Consider the following 16,347-nt stretch of genomic DNA (forward strand, 5'->3'; position numbering starts at 1 on the left):
AACCCTAAACCATCTGACTTCACCCCGTGCGCTTAACTTCCTGCCAGGGATTAATCCATTACACTATTACGCCTACCTTTGCAAAGACACATCAAACTATTTTTTTTTTTTTTTTTTTTTTTGCCCTAGCTGGGCTGTTCTGAGTAAACGCCAAATGCAATCGGGGGTGGGAACGGACTAAGAACTGAGAAGCAAAATGGAAAAGATGTGAAGCCCCTGAGGGTTTTAGACTAGCCAAGTAGTGACTTACAAACAGGACATGTCACCACCACACTGAGAAGGAATGGCTACGATTTACTGAACATCTGTGTGTTCACCTTCATTCTTTCATTAAATGGGTATTGAGTCCTACCTTATGCGAAGCATTGTTCTAAGTCCCGCGGATGCAGCAGTGAACAAAACCAACAGACAAAAGTCCCTGCCTGTGGGGACTCCCCGGACTCCCCAGTCTGTGACCGTGTCAGGCATTTGGCCCTGGGAACTGGGAAACGGGGAAACCATGGTCCTTATCCTGAAGTTTACACTTAAGGAGCCAAGACAAGTGCACAAGAAGCTAACTGTAATGCCCTGTGACAAGTCTAGTATATGTGCTGCCGAAGCGAGCACGCCCTGTGACAAGTCTAAAGAGAGGTCCAAAGTGTTGTGAATGGTGGATTCTTGGGGGGGGAGGCGGGTTCCAAGGTTTTTCTCACTAGCTTAGGTGATCAAGACCCTCAAGAGATCCCAGATCCACGGACGAGCCTGGAGGTCCTGTGGGGGCCTCGTGACAAACTTCTGGGAAGTCAGAACGCCCTCAGGTAACACATATGGGCACAGGCCTTTGTGCTCTCAGGGACTATTATACTAGGTCTCCCTAACTTGTGCAACAAGCAATTGATCAGGCTTTTTGTATCTGTTTCTACCCCATTTCATTTCTTTACATTTCATTTTGCTTATTCTAGCTCTTCCTTCCACCTGCTGAGCTCTTTTTAAACGTTGTTTCAATAATCTTCACTATAATCTGTCCCTCCCAGCTTTGGGCCATCTAGAAGTTTGATATCTGCATCTTTACCTTCTACGAAACTACTTGGAGAATGGGGTCTCCATGTACGAGGTCCTGTAGCCTGGTATTAAGCCTTCTTTCCAGCCCAGCACAAATCTACTAATTAATGCCCTTGGATACAGCCATTCTATTAGCCAAGAACCCAGGTAACCATCATTCAGGTTGCATTTCTCTACCTTGTCCACAAGGACATCACTTAGAGACCTTGCCAAATGTCTCAGCAAAGATCCTTCTTCCCCCCACAGAGGCCCACGCACACGCACCTCCACCTTGGTAGAAAGTTGGAGAGATTGCAATGGCTTTAAAATTCCAAATGAAAGATGAGAATACCCAACTATCTGGCTCTAGCCAGCCTGGTGAACTCAGGCCTGTTGTTTACACTTGGGTTCTGTTGCAATGATGCCAAACTGTCAGTCAAACACAAATGAAATGTTACCAGACAACTGTCCCATTTTGTTTTATTAATTTTTGAGTAGACAGGCCTGGTATCAGAGCAACATACAAACAGAGCTCAGTGTTACCATTAAATAAAACTTACAACAAAGCAAACCTAATACATTTTAATGAGACGCACAGCCATGATTGTGCCGAGTGGTCATGAAAAGGGAATGGTAGGACACAACAATTGAAAAAACTTTCTGACACAGTAAAAAAAAAAAACCCTTGGAGGTGAGAGGTAGGTAAAGAGAGGTCCTAAGAAAAGGAAGAAGGGATAAGGGGGAGGAAATTAGGACCACCTAATAAGATCATGTGTAAGAGTGGGTTCTGCCCTTCTTTAAATCAAGCAATTCCAAGCACTGTTAAGTGTTGCAATCCCTGGACGTGGCCAAATTTACGAGCTGGGAATCTGGGCAGGAAGAATAGACTCTAAGAATATCTGTTGGGTTCTTCTAAAAGAAACTGACAAACTTTAAAAATCAAAATCAACTGAAATCAATCAAAGCTGATTCTAGGAGTACTGTTAAGATATAAAGTGAAAGATAGTTCTCACCCCCCGCCCCACCCCCCCTCACCAAGAATGGCAAGCAACAAGAGAAAAACGCTTTCCTACGCAAGAATTCTTTACTAGGGAAGCAAAGAATTAGATGATTCGATTAAAAATCATCCAGGAAGCTTAAAAAAATTTTTTTTTGCAATGTTTGCTTATTTTTGAGAGACAGGGAGTGAGCGGGAAAGGGGCGTAGAGAGAGAGGGAGACACAGAATCGGAAGCAGGCTCCAGGCTCTGAGCTGTCAGCACAGAGTCCGACACGGGGCTGGAACTCGCAAACCCTGAGCTCATGACCTGAGCTGAAGCGGGACGCTTAACAAACTGAGCCACCCAGGCACCCCATCCAGGAAGCGTTTTAAAAATTCAGACACCTAGATCACTCCGAAGCCCACAAAATCAGGATCCTCAAGATCCTGGATGCGTAGGCATGTGTATTTTTAAAAGCTCCCCCAACTGGTTCTGAAAATCACCCTAATTGATTATCTAGAACCTTGATGGATATGTATTTTATACCCAGGGGGAATTCAAAATTATAGCCGAAGAGAGAGGAAAAACTGGGGAAAGCAAGCTGAAGAAGTGGAATACACAGAGCGTCACAATGTCAAGTGTATAATAATAAAATTTAGTCAGATTGCTTTCCTAACTCCCACCACCTAGGGAAAGGGTACTCTGACTGGCAAGGTGAATGGGGAGATTGTTTTGACTCCATATGGAGCAGGCTGAGTGGGATGTCAAAACAGGAGGTTTTAGAAAATCCCAGAGAACCCCCCCTCCCCCCCCACCCCCCCTCCCCCCCACCCCCCCTCCCCCCCACCCCCCCTCCCCCCCCATCCCCCGTCTCCAGAGGCCAAAGCAGTTTTCAATGAACTCCTTTTCAAAGAGTCCTTTCCTCCTCCTCTCTTTCGCTGCCCGGGGCGAGAGGCGGAAGCTGGGTGTGCTCTTTCCACCCTGTGTGCCATTTCACCCCAACCTTGCTGAAGACATCCCCTGCGATTGTGACCTGTGTTGTTGAAGGCGCTCACGAGGGCGGACAACTCCCAACTGTTTTAGAGATGTTAGAACTGTTGCCCAAGATGTGTCCAGTCCTGCACCCCTAGGGGGCCTGCCTTCAAGCTTCCCCCTGAGGGAAGCGGACGCGCTGTATGTCAGAGGCTCACTGGGGCCCAGAGGCCGCTGGTGAGCCTCTCACGAGATAAGCCCTTTGGTCTCTCCAGAAGCCACTGCCCAGCTGGCCCCCTGTTTGCCGTCTCCGGCCCTGGACTCACCCACCTACTGTCCACCCCCCACACACACACACACACAAGGATCCGAAGGAAGCATGCGGAGTACTATCTGCAGGTTTTATTTTAAATCAAATCAGCACCGGGCGCAGACTATTTATAAAACAGAGACACGATCTGCCTTGGCAGGAACTGGGGCTTTACTAGAGCACTGAACAGCTCCCAGCACTCTGTTGATGCTCTATAATACATTTAAATAGGTTGCCTCCCACACAAAGGTGGCTGGAAGGAAAACGGGATAGAAAACTGAGCCGGTTTTCATTCCGAGATGGACCACTCGGGTCCTGTTTCACTTCTCTGTCTCTCAGACGGGGTATGATTTCAGGAACAATCAAGGTGTTTTTCTTTTACAGTTAGCAAAGCAGCAATTCCTGTCTAACACTTTCACAAGTGGATGTTGGGAAGAGAGTGAGCAGCGTAGCCAAGCGTCTTGCTGTGTGATCTCGGGCACATCACCTCAGTTCCTCTACGGGGGAAAATAATGGCACGAGGCAAGGTCTCTAAACATCCACTCGGCCCGAGAGCGGTCTGGCTTCCCAGGTCGAAAACTTCCAAAGAAGAAAAAATGAAAACAAAAGACAGACAGGAAGCCAGCTGGGCAGTCCCGTCGTCGCCCAGCACGACAAGGAGCTGTGAGGTACGTGGGTGGATGGTCACCCGCAGTAGATTGTTGTCCCCCGTCGTCCAACCCCCTCCCTGGAAGAGGCTCATACATCTCTACCCTTGCCGTGCGACACCTTGCAGAGAGAATAATATTTCCCTGTTTCACGGACAACAGGTTCGTCCACGTGGCCTGGTTTGGCCACTGAACACAGCAGAAATGATATATGCGCCATCTGATTTTTAAGAGCTTTTGAGTGCTTCTGAGCCCTCTTGCTCTTTTCCTTAGGTCATGAGGATGGCGGGTGGGGGCTAGGGGGGGTCTACGGAAGGCATCACGGATCTCCAAATGAGACGATGTAGGATCGCAGCCAAAGAGCTGCCGGCGACGTATCTATGGGAATACGAAACACACCTTTGCTATTGCAAGCCACCAAAGTGTTGGGGTGGCTTCGTTATCTCAGTCTTACCCACAGAAAGTTGACCCATCCAGCACCCACCACTGGGCCATGTGTGATAAATACGCCAAGAACGACCAGGGCTGCTCGGCTATCCTGTACTCTTAGAATGGACGCTTCTGGCTGCAGCAGCTTTATAATTTAGATACCACCATGGACGCCAGAAATACACAACTATTCAAATATGTAACACCGGCTGCCTCCCGCAGGAATTTGGGGGTGGGCGTGACGTTGCCATCATGGCTACGCCCTCAATTCACCATGTATCTAAATTCCCTTAGGCCCGCAGGAAACCTTGACCCTCTCCCTGGAGCCAAGTCACGTAACCCCTGAAATCTCGTGGCAGTCCTCCATTCAGAGAGGTCTGTGCTTATTTTTCTTGTGGTTGTTCACCTAATGAAAACACGGGATTTAGAAATTCCTTAAAGAACAAATAGATCCTCTAGGCCAGGATGAGAAACACCGCATTCAGTGATCTGAAAGAAAGGTCCCTTCCAACTCTGAAATAGGTCAATCTTAAAGCATTATCTAACCTGGACAGGATTTTCCTCACCATCTCACAGGTGGATATCCTATCTATTAGGGGCACACGTCAACCGGATGCAGCAAATTAGGGCAGAAAGACGGATGAATTTTCCAAATGAACTGACAAGATAATTTAGGGAAAATGAATATGGTTATCAGGCAAACCTGTCCCGACTTAGCAGACTTTGTTCAGAAAGTAACGTGTGTTCCTTTAAGAGGGGGGGAAAAAGTCAGAGAACTAATTAGATTTACAATCTGTGAACATCGTCAAAATAAAGAGTTCAAATCTATTTTTTTCATTCCTGTACAGCCTGAGGGCAATAGCCAGAAGAAATTACTATTAAGAGTGAGTAATGCAAAAGAGATTGTGTGCGAATTTCAATCCGAAACGTGCGAATTTAATATACAACTGCGAATTAAGAAGCGCCTTTTGATTTACGAAGTAGGCTTGGTTCATGCTTGGAACAAAGTTCTATCCCGTAGACGATTCCAAGATGGACTAATGGACCGCACGTGCACCTGGAAAAACAAGGGCGGATTTCGTAGCACTGGGAAGACACTGGGGCCGCAGAGCTGTCTCATCACCCACGGCACGTAAAAATCAAACCACCGAGGGGAACACTGTTGCTTGTGTCTCTGTGGCCCGCCGTGGCCCGGGCCAGCCGCCATCCTGCTAGAGAAAGCAGGCAACGCAGTTTGTCAACAACCAGTCATCACAAGAAGGTGATTTGGAGCCACACAAAAATCAAGGAGATTTGTGTTTATTCAGGCCATGTCCATAGACGAGACACCCGGTTCTTCTGCTCTAGATTTTCTGCTGAGCAGCCGATTTCAAATCCAAGCTTCGCCATTACCCTGCAGCGAACGTGTTTCTTCGGGTCAGTGTTCCTCAGGACGGTTTTGCTTAAGGGGTCACAGTGAGGAAAGGAGACCTTCTTCTATGATTACAGATTCTCATTGCCCACTGGGGATGTTCTCACAGTATACAAAGTACAGGAGGCAATGATCATATCGCTCCCTACCCTCACAGAGTGTTAAAGAACTTGCTCTAATAAAAGGGGACCGTCACTCTGATACAAGTCAAGAGGAAGGCGATGATCGTTACCTCTACCTGGATTAATATTCCTTCCCTCGCCACCTGCCGAACTCCTCTTCATGCTTCAAAACATGGCTGACGTCACCTCCTCTGTGAAGCCTTCTTTGTCCTTTTCCTCCTCCACACCACTGTCATCGGTGCCACATACTGTCATCGGTGCATAGAATTCTGTGATGGTTTGTTTCAGGGCTTTCTCTAGCAGGTCAAGTTCCTTCAGGCAGGGATTCTACCCAGAAGCTGCTGGACATTCGAAACTTGGAATGATTTAATGAAGGTCTAAGTAGACTTACGTAAATAATCTTAGTTAAGATTCAAATTAAAATGCATGAAAAAATAAATCTTGCTTAGATCCTCTAGGCCCCCTTCCTGCAGGATCCCTCAGGCGTTACGTAGAAAACGTCTGAACAGGGAAACCCTTGGAAAGCTCCGCTTTATGGAACCGGAGACCTTCTGACATCATGTAACACCTTTCCTTCCTTGTGAAAAGCCAGTGGGCCAACGAACTACCACTCCAGTCTGTGATTCTTAAGCAAGGCACACAGGCCCTGTGCGACCCTCTAGAAGGTACGTCTCTAACTACAGTAAGAGAAACATCGCGTCGCTCGTAAATTCCCTCTTTGTTGAGAAATTATGCTTACTTTTCTGTTTCTGTCGTAAATAGCGAGAAATGTGATCGTGTGCTAAATGAGGCAAGAGAGTTCTAATTGGGTTCTACCGCTAAACTCCAGTTTTTGGATCAGGGAAGGTATTAGAAGAAGTGAGAACAGAACCCTCTCTTCCTCCTCCCTCTACCACCTTTGCTTAAAAAAAAAAAAAAAACAGCCAAATAGTTTTCACAAATACCTGGCAAAACACTTCTATGGACACATGCCTACAACCACTAGGTAAGCCATGCCAATGCTGGGGGCCAGAACCTTTTGGGCAATTAAAAGAATCTCACCTTTGGTAAAAAGCTGAAAACAGTGTGGGCAACTGCCTGGATAGAGCTCACCCTGCATTGGACAGGGAATTAAGGGGTAGTGCGACACTTCGGTCGATTTCTGGTATCTTTAGATTTCTGCTCGGCTGCAGAAAAGTACCAGTGTAAGAGAAGAGAGTGGCCCCTAATTTTGACAGATCCCCAACGGCCATTCACCCGAGTCAAAAATGGCCCAATGCAAATCAATGTGCCCCTATTCACCGTGACTGGCAGGGGTTGGGAACATTATTCGTCATTGCATCTACTTAGTTCAGAGGGACTGACAAACAGCCAGCCTGGGCATCCAGGGCTGCTTTGCGCGTGGAGGAAAGAGAAAAAACGGACACAAAATAAAAATAGCTAACCAGCGGTGTGCTCCAGGGGGCGTGCGGAGGAAGCCCCTGACTTGTAATTACGCTTGCTGGCTTCTGTGGCATAAATAGGCCCGCGGAGGCCAACTCCAAGCTATGCGTGGTTAAAAGGCTTGCCCCTTCCCTTAAAATTCGACGATCGGCTCCGGGAGAGCCTGCCAGGGGCCAGCGCAGCACGGCGGCTCACGTTTCCTAACGGCTTGCTGCGCTGCCAAAAACTGATCAGCCCTTTAGACTCAGGATGTCATCTCGTCCTCCCGACAGTCCTCTACGTCCTCACAATACCACCACGCCTCTCGCGACCCAGCAGACGGACCCCTTGTGTAACCCAGCTGGTAGATCTCCAGCCAGAGAGCAGGAGTGAGGCTTTGACCAGAGCGCACACAGTGCACGTTAAGACGGGACATCTGTGGCGCGCGGCAGTCTTGGCCTGGTCACAGGAATACACGCGGATCCCTTCCCTTTGAAAACGCCAGATCCTCCCTCTTCGGTTCTCCCTGCTAGCCGGGACTCTCATAGCTTAGCACTTTTCTGTTAGTAACTAGGACTCTCTGCTCTACTCTTGCTTCTCCCTTCGACAGTTCCATTGACATTCGATGGAAGGGTCCTCGTCCTCCTCCCTCAGCGAGGAGAGGCCGCAAGCCGCTGCCTCGGGCGGCTGGCGGCTCTGGAAACGTCCCACGCGGATAAAAGGAGAGCCGCAACAACCTGGCGCCTCTGCGGGGCAAGTTTTGCACAGGAGCTGGAGGAACGGTTGTGCAGGTTGTGCACTGACAAGTGAAAAGGAAGAAATGGGCAGTGACATTCACATGGTATCTAGAAGGCAGGCACTCTTTGAAGACTGGGAGAGGAAAACTCACAACAGGAATGAAACTTGTCCCATGGTGTTCAAGAGCTATCACGTCCAGACAGAGCAGAATGGGGGACACTATGGGAGGGGCTGACAGAACCAGGATTCCTGGGCACACACGGAGCAGGGAGGCAGGCAGAAGGAAGACCCAGGTCTCGACCTCGAGTAGGGGCTTCCACTGTTCCGTGATTTTCTTGCCAAAAACACTGAGTCTCTTATTAAAAACTCTAATATGTGCAACTTAAACTTGAATTTTCTTATTTGTTTAAACATCTTCCAAATGAAGCGAGCGGTTCACAGGTTTGGCCAAAGGTAAATGAAAACTTCTGCGTAGTGAGCATGAATTTTAATCATTTTTAATAAAGCTCCTGACTTAGAGTTGCAGTCAATGATTTACTTCTTCCACTTGGATCTATCCGCTTTTGTGAAGTAACCTTTTCACCACAACAGTCATTAAAACTAAGCAGTGAAATACATTATAAATCACTGTACCCAGTGAGGCAAAAGTTAAAGTTAAAAAAAAGAATGAGGTGTATTTAATCTCATGGCTCTCAGTACAAACACTCTTCATAATTTCTAGAGGGCATTTTTGTACCAACAAAATTATTTGGCAATGTTTTCATATTTTCGGTCTCTAAATTTTCTAATGTGAACATTGTTATAAGTTGCACACAAAAACTACTGTAAATTACAAATGTTCTGCAAGCTATCAATACAGTCAGGGTGCAAAACTCACAAATCACTTCTTGATGGAGAGGCATCGTCACAGAAATTTGCAGAACACTGTCCCAGGTCACCAGTGACAATGGCCAGCACAGTCCTGTCCTAGGAGTCGTATGAAATGAGATGGAATCATGACTGACTTCTAGGCCAAAGGCTTTTGGGAGACAGAAACACAAGCACTGACCAACTTGATTTCTATACATATTGCTTTATGTGTAAGCATATTTCCTTTCTAAGTAATTATCACATAGAAAAATATAAGGTAAAAATATCCCCTCATGCAAGAGGTTTCTCATTTTCGTTTGAATTTTTAAAAAGTAGGTGTTAATTCTTAAAAGGAGTTCATCTATCATAATGCTTTTTCATAAAATATTAAGAGTTCATTTACAGCACAAACTGGCAAGATATATAAGAAATTGGTATGCCCTGAAAAGTACAGAAAAGATGTTTTCATCCCACATTAAAAAGTTCAGGGAGAAAATGATAGTTTCCACCGAAAACAGGAACTAAAGAGGTGATTTCTTGCAATTAGCAAATATGTGTTTCATGCAATTCTCTGATGAGAACCCAAGAAAATGGTACCTTTCTTTTAATGTGAATATTTCTGAATATGGCTTCTAGCTGCCTCGAACAACCTCCATTCCTCTGGTGCTGTGTTTCAGCAAATCATTTCCAGAGTCACTCTGCTGTATGACATTCTGTCCAATTAGCTGTCAGCCTTCTACCTTCACTGCAAGGACCTTACTTTTCCGAAGAAGATTTCATACAATCACCCCACCCCGTTGAATTAAAACTACACAAAAAGCTGTGCTCACAGCCCGACTGCTGGGCCACACAAACCCGGTGAACGAAATCTCAGGTGGGGAACATTTCTGAAGAGACATGAGAACAATTACAGTCATTTCACGATCAGTTATTAATTTAATCCAGAATACAGCCAAGTCTTGCTTGAATTTTTAAGTACAGGTAAAAACAAACAAAAAAGGTAATCTATAAGAATGTAAGCATTTTATGAATGTATGCGTGTATATTTGAATATGTACACATAGTCATCAGTTACATGACGGACCCCCCCAAAACAGTTCATTTTGTTTGCCATGTCTGATCGACCCACATTTGTCACCTGTGCTATGAATTCGGGAAGGCAGTATAGAACGTCAGTGCACTGTTTTCAAGAAAGCACACTGTTATTTATTACAAACTCTTTGCAGAGGCCTGCTTTGAAGAGAAACAAATTAAGCCAGTTCTTTCGGTAAAGGCAGAACAACTTATTACACTAAATTCAGAACCAGCTTAGATTTTGAAATACGGGCTCTGCATTGTAAACCGAAATTTCATCCACATTTATCTTTGGAGGAAAAAAGTTTTGATTGGGGAAAAGGCTTTTAAAGGCTGACGGAATCCATGACAAGGGTTCCTAAGGCTGCTTGGAAACCAAATTGTTCTTAAAAAATAACTTTGATGAGTTAAGTGTAAATGAATCAGAAACATATGGATTAAATTTCCCTTAAAATACACAAGGGCTTGAAAATTAGAGGAAGTATGCCTGGTAAAGTACATTTGAGAAATGTTACAAAACATGTTTCAAAATGTTTGAAAAATAACTTGAGGTATTTTACAAATTGCAACCGAGGCTTCATTCATTCATCTCTAATTACATAATAATTACTAACACTATAGTTTAAGATTTATGTTCTGTAATACAGTAGTCATACCATGATTAGTTATTTGTCTAAAGAAGCTATTCAAGATGTGCTAATTGGAAACATCCTGAACGTTCATAAGTAAACTCAGCTCTGGGGTAGTGCTTCAAATACAGACCCCAACCCCAGGGCCAGCTCTCCTGGTAACCGACGGTGACCAAGCACACAGCTAATGACTCTGGAGCTGTCATCCAGTGGGCAGAGCACTGTCAGGGATCTTATTAACCGATGGAGCTTTATGTCGCTTAAGTTGGTGGTCTAAATATAATTTGTGGAACCTCTTAGAATGACTGGCTCGTATAATAAAGCCTGTCCTGAAAATCAAGAAGGTGTATATTCATATACACCTACAGCAAATAACAGTGACATTCTCCAATTCACTTTAATCCCACAACACAAGAGCCTAAAAGTCTCCTGGCAAAAAAGCATCATAGGAAACAGAAGGTAACAGTGATTACTAACCTCAGAAAAATGAGTGAGTGTAACATTTATTTCAAGAATTGAGTACTTTTAGGGGTGCCTGGGTGGCTCAGTCGGTTGAGCGTCTGACTTCGGCTCAGGTCATGATCTCACGGTTTGTGGGTTTGAATCCCACATCGGGCTCTGTGCTGACAGCTCGGAGCCTGGAGCCTGCCTTGGATTCTGTGTCTCCCTCTCTCTCTGCCCCTCCCCTGCTCATTCTCTCTCTCTCTCTCTCTCTCTCTCTCTATGAATAGACATTACAAATTTTTTAAAAAGAAAAGAATTGAGTACTTTTGCATTTACACTGTTGAAAGTCATCTTGGACTATGGCAAAGAAATAGGTTGTGGAGCTAAACTGACCTAGGTCCATTCCTTCCTCCGCTTCTTAGGGGCCGAATGACTAGGGCAAGTCACTTTATAAATCTCAGTTTCCTCTTCTGCAAAAAGAGAGTAACAGTAAGTGTTAGAGCCAATGCACAGATTTAACAAAACAATAAAGGTAAGGTAAAGTGTCTAGCACATAGCAAACGTTATACACGTTAGCGCCAATCTATGGTGTCAGTTTATCTCCTATTTCTTATTTTTAACCATCATTAACTTGGGTGAACAGTCTCCACTGCTATGCTTCAGAGGCTTAAAGGTCCTCAGGAGACATCTTGCCTGCTTGCTTAACAGCCTCTCTGTAGCATTCTCTCAGATCAAAAACAGATACAAGTGCTACTTCCTCGTTCAAAATGTGACCTTGGATACACATCAGAACGTTTCTCTGCGTTCCGGCCTTTCACCTGTAACACGAGGGGACTGGACCAAGTCATTTGCTCCCAATTTCAGATCTCAGCATCCTGGGTTGCTGCTGAGTGCCTCTCAGAAGTTGCGTGAAAGGTCCACAGAAGATCTCAGGAAACTCACAATTAGAGAAGAGTTGGCCATGAGACTTTTCTTTTCTTTTTTTAATATTTTTTTTTCCAACGTTTATTTATTTTTGGGACAGCGAGAGACAGAGCATGAACGGGGGAGGGGCAGAGAGAGAGGGAGACACAGAATCGGAAACAGGCTCCAGGCTCTGAACCATCAGCCCAGAGCCCGACGCAGGGCTCGAACTCACGGACCGCGAGATCGTGACCTGGCTGAAGTCGGACGCTTAACCGACTGCGCCACCCAGGCGCCCCGGCCATGAGACTTTTCTGATCATGAGGATAGGAAGTAGCCAGTGAACACCGTCCTGCTGTGACAGGGGCCGTGGTGGCGAGCAAGGAGCCGGACGCATCCCAGGTGAATCCCCGTGTCTGTCTGGGCCAGCTGTATCTGCCTGAGGTCACGTCCAGCCAGGGAAGGAAGACAGCACGCAGGTAGTTGCCTCCAGAATCCGAGCCTGAGTGGACAGCCCACGTTGCCTTTCCGGCTATCCATTAGCAAGGCGGCAGCTGACGCTGGCCGGGCGATACTTACGCCTCCCCCCACGGTTCCCAACTCAGTCCTGCCTCCACTGGGCAAACACCCCAACATTCAAGTACGCGCCGCCGCGTGAGCCAATCCGCACGACACATCACGAGGCAGCATCGGAAACACGTACTGGAGAAAGTAGCAAGGGCCAAAGGGAGTGGGAAGGCCCTAGCCACCAATGTTCCCTCTTCTTTTGTCCCATTTACCTAATTCTTTTCTGGACAGCCTGTAATAGAGCAAATCCTCAGCAATGGTCACAGCAAGAAGACGGGTGGGGTTGTGGGATTAAAGGGACGCTGGGCGCCTTCCAGCTAGAACTATTATTCTCTAGCTACGTGACAGCATAATCAGACATAAACATCTACTTCGCCCTTGGGTCTGCCAGGAACACCTCTGGGCGCCAAAGATAAAGCTAAGAAGGCCACACACAGCCTAGGGAAATGACACACAGCACCAGAGCTCAGAGACGGCAGCTCCCTACTAGTCCTCATCCCCAGCTGGCTGTCCTCCTGAAGTTACCCGTAATTCTAACAAGCCTAACGACCCTTTCACTGGGTTCACTACAGACTGGGGGCAGAACCTGGAACAGGAATAGAGGTTGTCAGTCTGATAACAGAAGAGTAAAAATGCTGTTAAGAGCAAACACCAGGGGCGCCTGGGTGGCGCAGTCGGTTAAGCGTCCGACTTCAGCCAGGTCACGATCTCGCGGTCCGGGAGTTCGAGCCCCGCATCAGGCTCTGGGCTGATGGCTCGGAGCCTGGAGCCTGTTTCCGATTCTGTGTCTCCCTCTCTCTCTGCCCCTCCCCCGTTCATGCTCTGTCTCTCTCTGTCCCAAAAATGAATAAACGTTGAAAAAAAAAAATTAAAAAGAGCAAACACCAAAACTCAAAGGCCAGTGAGCGACAGACAGAAAAACGCTGCTACTTCGCCCCCCCCCCCCACCAGCTGCTGGGGGTAGCATGTCTTCAGGATGACCTCGAATCACAAAGCAAAGGTGAAGTTCAAGTTCTCTGTTACAAACTCGGAGAACAAGTGTGATACATTTTGGCAAGGTTTCGATAAAAGCCAAGTGAAAATAGATAAGCATATGAGGAGATGCGTGCCCTGTCACTACAGAACTGGGAATGACGACGGCAATGTTATACTGGGACACACTTTTCAGAGAGGCAAAATCACAACACTGACAACACCAGATGCCGGAGAGGATGTGGGACGACCGGAACGCTCACGTGCTGCGGCTGGGGACGCAAACTGGGACAGCTCGCGTGGAATATGGTTTGGCAGCTTCTTACGAAATTAAACATACTCTTTAGCACATATTCCAGCCACTGCATTCCTAGGTATTTACTCAAATGAGTTGAAAACTTACGTCCACGCAAAGACCTGTACATGAATGCTTTTAGTAGTTTATAGCGATTTCTTAAACTTGGAAGCAACCAAGATATCCTTCAAACAAACTGGAATATCCATGTAACATCCGTGTTAGTCCATGTTAGTTAAAAAGAAATGAACTATCATGCCACAAAAAGACACGGCGGAACCTTAAGTGCATATTGTTAAGTAACAGTATGATTCTGACTATATAACATTCTGGAAATGGCGAAGTGCAGAGACAGTTAAAAAAAATCAGTGCTTGCCAGAGGAGCGGGGTGGGGGAAAGATGAACAGTCAGAGCCAGGAGGATTTTTAGGGCACTGAAACTACTCTGTATGATCCGGTGATGGTGGATATATGACATTATACTGTTATCAAAACCCACGCAACTGTACCACACAGAGTGAACTTTAATGTACGCTATGTACTTTAGTAATTATGTAATAATAACGTATCAATATTGATTCAAGTATAACAAATGTATTATGCTAAAGCAAGATATTCATAAAAGGGGCTTGAAGCATTGCGGGGCGGGGGAGGGAGCAAAGCAGGGAGGAAGAACTCTCCCCACTGTTGAATTTCTCTGTAAACCTAAATTGCTCAAAAAAAATAAAGTCCATGGGGCGCCTGGGTGGCGCAGTCGGTTAAGCGTCCGACTTCAGCCAGGTCACGATCTCGCGGTCCGTGAGTTCAAGCCCCGCGTCGGGCTCTGGGCTGACGGCTCAGAGCCTGGAGCCTGTTTCCGATTCTGTGTCTCCCTCTCTCTCTGCCCCTCCCCCGTTCATGCTCTGTCTCTCTCTGTCCCAAAAATAAATAAACGTTGAAAAAAAAAATTAAAAAAAAAAAATAAAGTCCATGAATTAAAAAATGGAGGGGGATTCATAAAATAAGATACAGTCATCTGGAAGAGTCACCATACGAGATACCCATTTTATAGTGGCGTCCTATAAATAAGGCAAGTGTATTTATTAAACCAGTTAGAATTAATTGAAAAGTCTCTCTCATCTTCATCAACCCTGAAATCAGTAATATAATGCGTGGCAAACGGAAGAGGTCAGGTTTACCATCTGTGATCTTTTAAGAACTGATACTTGGAAAAGTCATTTCTTACTAGTGAAAGGTTTCTTACTCTCATTAACGGCAGTAAGGGCAGCAGTGACCGCAGATCAAATATGAACCACAAAGAAAACACCAACAAGCAACACTCTAGAGATTTATTACCCAATCGTAACCTATGCACAGAGACAACTAAGCTCATGAGACCAGCAAAGTAGCAGCACAGAATGTAAGGAAAAGCACGTTTAATAAATACAATTTAGAAACATCTTTTTCTTTAAATTAGGGTCAAAATACTGAGACAAACACTGAGACAAAATTCGTAACCATACATAAACCGTCTTAACGTGTAATGATTCCCTGGGAACTGTCCCCACACAACGGTACCTGAAGTCGATGCCCTGTTGCCGTATCAACACGTGAACAGACGTGTGTCCACTTTTGTGTGTTTTCAGAAAACACATGTGGGTTTTTAGAAAGTGGACACGGGAACGGTTAGGTTCCAAGATTTTTCATGTCATCACATTACTTTGCGTTTATGAAGCCACGAGAAAAGAGGGGGATGTGTGTTGTGTTTGAAACTGCTTGTTGAAATGAAACACATCCCAATAATGAAGCCACACCAAAAAGGGAATTAAGATAATCCAGACATGTCACAGAGGCTTAATTTGGAATAGACGGTTTTGCAAAAGCAAGTATGTTAAATAAAAACTTCAAGATTTAAAAAAAGGCAGCGGGAAAAGGGCAGGAGGAGAGAAAAGGAAGTACTTGAAGAAACAAGCCTGCATAGATGATGAACAGAATTTAAATATGGTTTCAGTTCTTTTCCTCCTAAAACTAAGCCTGGGTAACTGAGGTAGACTCTGGAAGTAACAAGTGCAAAGATTCAGGTTTTCCAAAGGGCAATATTTAGTCATCTCAGAGGTTGTCAAACAAAAGTGCGTTTTATAGTCTTGAACACAAAATCAAATGGGAGCCCGTTTATTGGAAGAAAACCTCTACGCTAATTCCCTATTTGTTGTGCCAAATTCCCAAAGGTATAACAACCTACACACTGCTGGGGACAAAGCAGTATCTAGCTGATTTATAGACATAAATGAAATAAGGTTGATCAAGAAATAAGAATGGGAAAATGAGAAGAATAAGTGACATTACCTTAATAGTTTTCCTTTTTTTTTTATTAATAAATCACTTGGAAATTTAGAAATACCATAGAGCTAAAGAGTTGTCCAGAGCCAAAAAAAAAACTAATAAATATTTCAAGAATTATTGTTAATCTGTGAATGTTTAAAAATGTATCATCTTAGGGATTTTATTTTTCACGTACTCCCACAGGTTCCACATTAAGAAACAAAATTAAAAGCAAATGTCCTTAGGGGCGCCTGGGTGGCTCAGTCAGTTAAAAGCATCCTACTT

General features: G+C 45.3%; 1 protein-coding gene across 1 annotated transcript in view; it reads right to left on the reverse strand.

Annotated features, from left to right (window-relative positions):
* Positions 1 to 3,358: 3,358 nt before the first annotated feature.
* The window catches only part of KATNAL1 (katanin catalytic subunit A1 like 1), a 102,412-nt gene continuing 89,423 nt past the window's right edge, over positions 3,359 to 16,347 (reverse strand). The window contains exon 12 of the mRNA XM_045468006.1: positions 3,359 to 4,306. The gene's annotated coding sequence lies outside the window, so the exon portion shown is untranslated. The remainder of the gene's footprint in view (positions 4,307 to 16,347) is intronic.

The sequence above is a fragment of the Leopardus geoffroyi genome, chromosome A1 (assembly GCF_018350155.1).
Source record: "Leopardus geoffroyi isolate Oge1 chromosome A1, O.geoffroyi_Oge1_pat1.0, whole genome shotgun sequence".
Classification (NCBI taxonomy): domain Eukaryota; kingdom Metazoa; phylum Chordata; class Mammalia; order Carnivora; family Felidae; genus Leopardus; species Leopardus geoffroyi.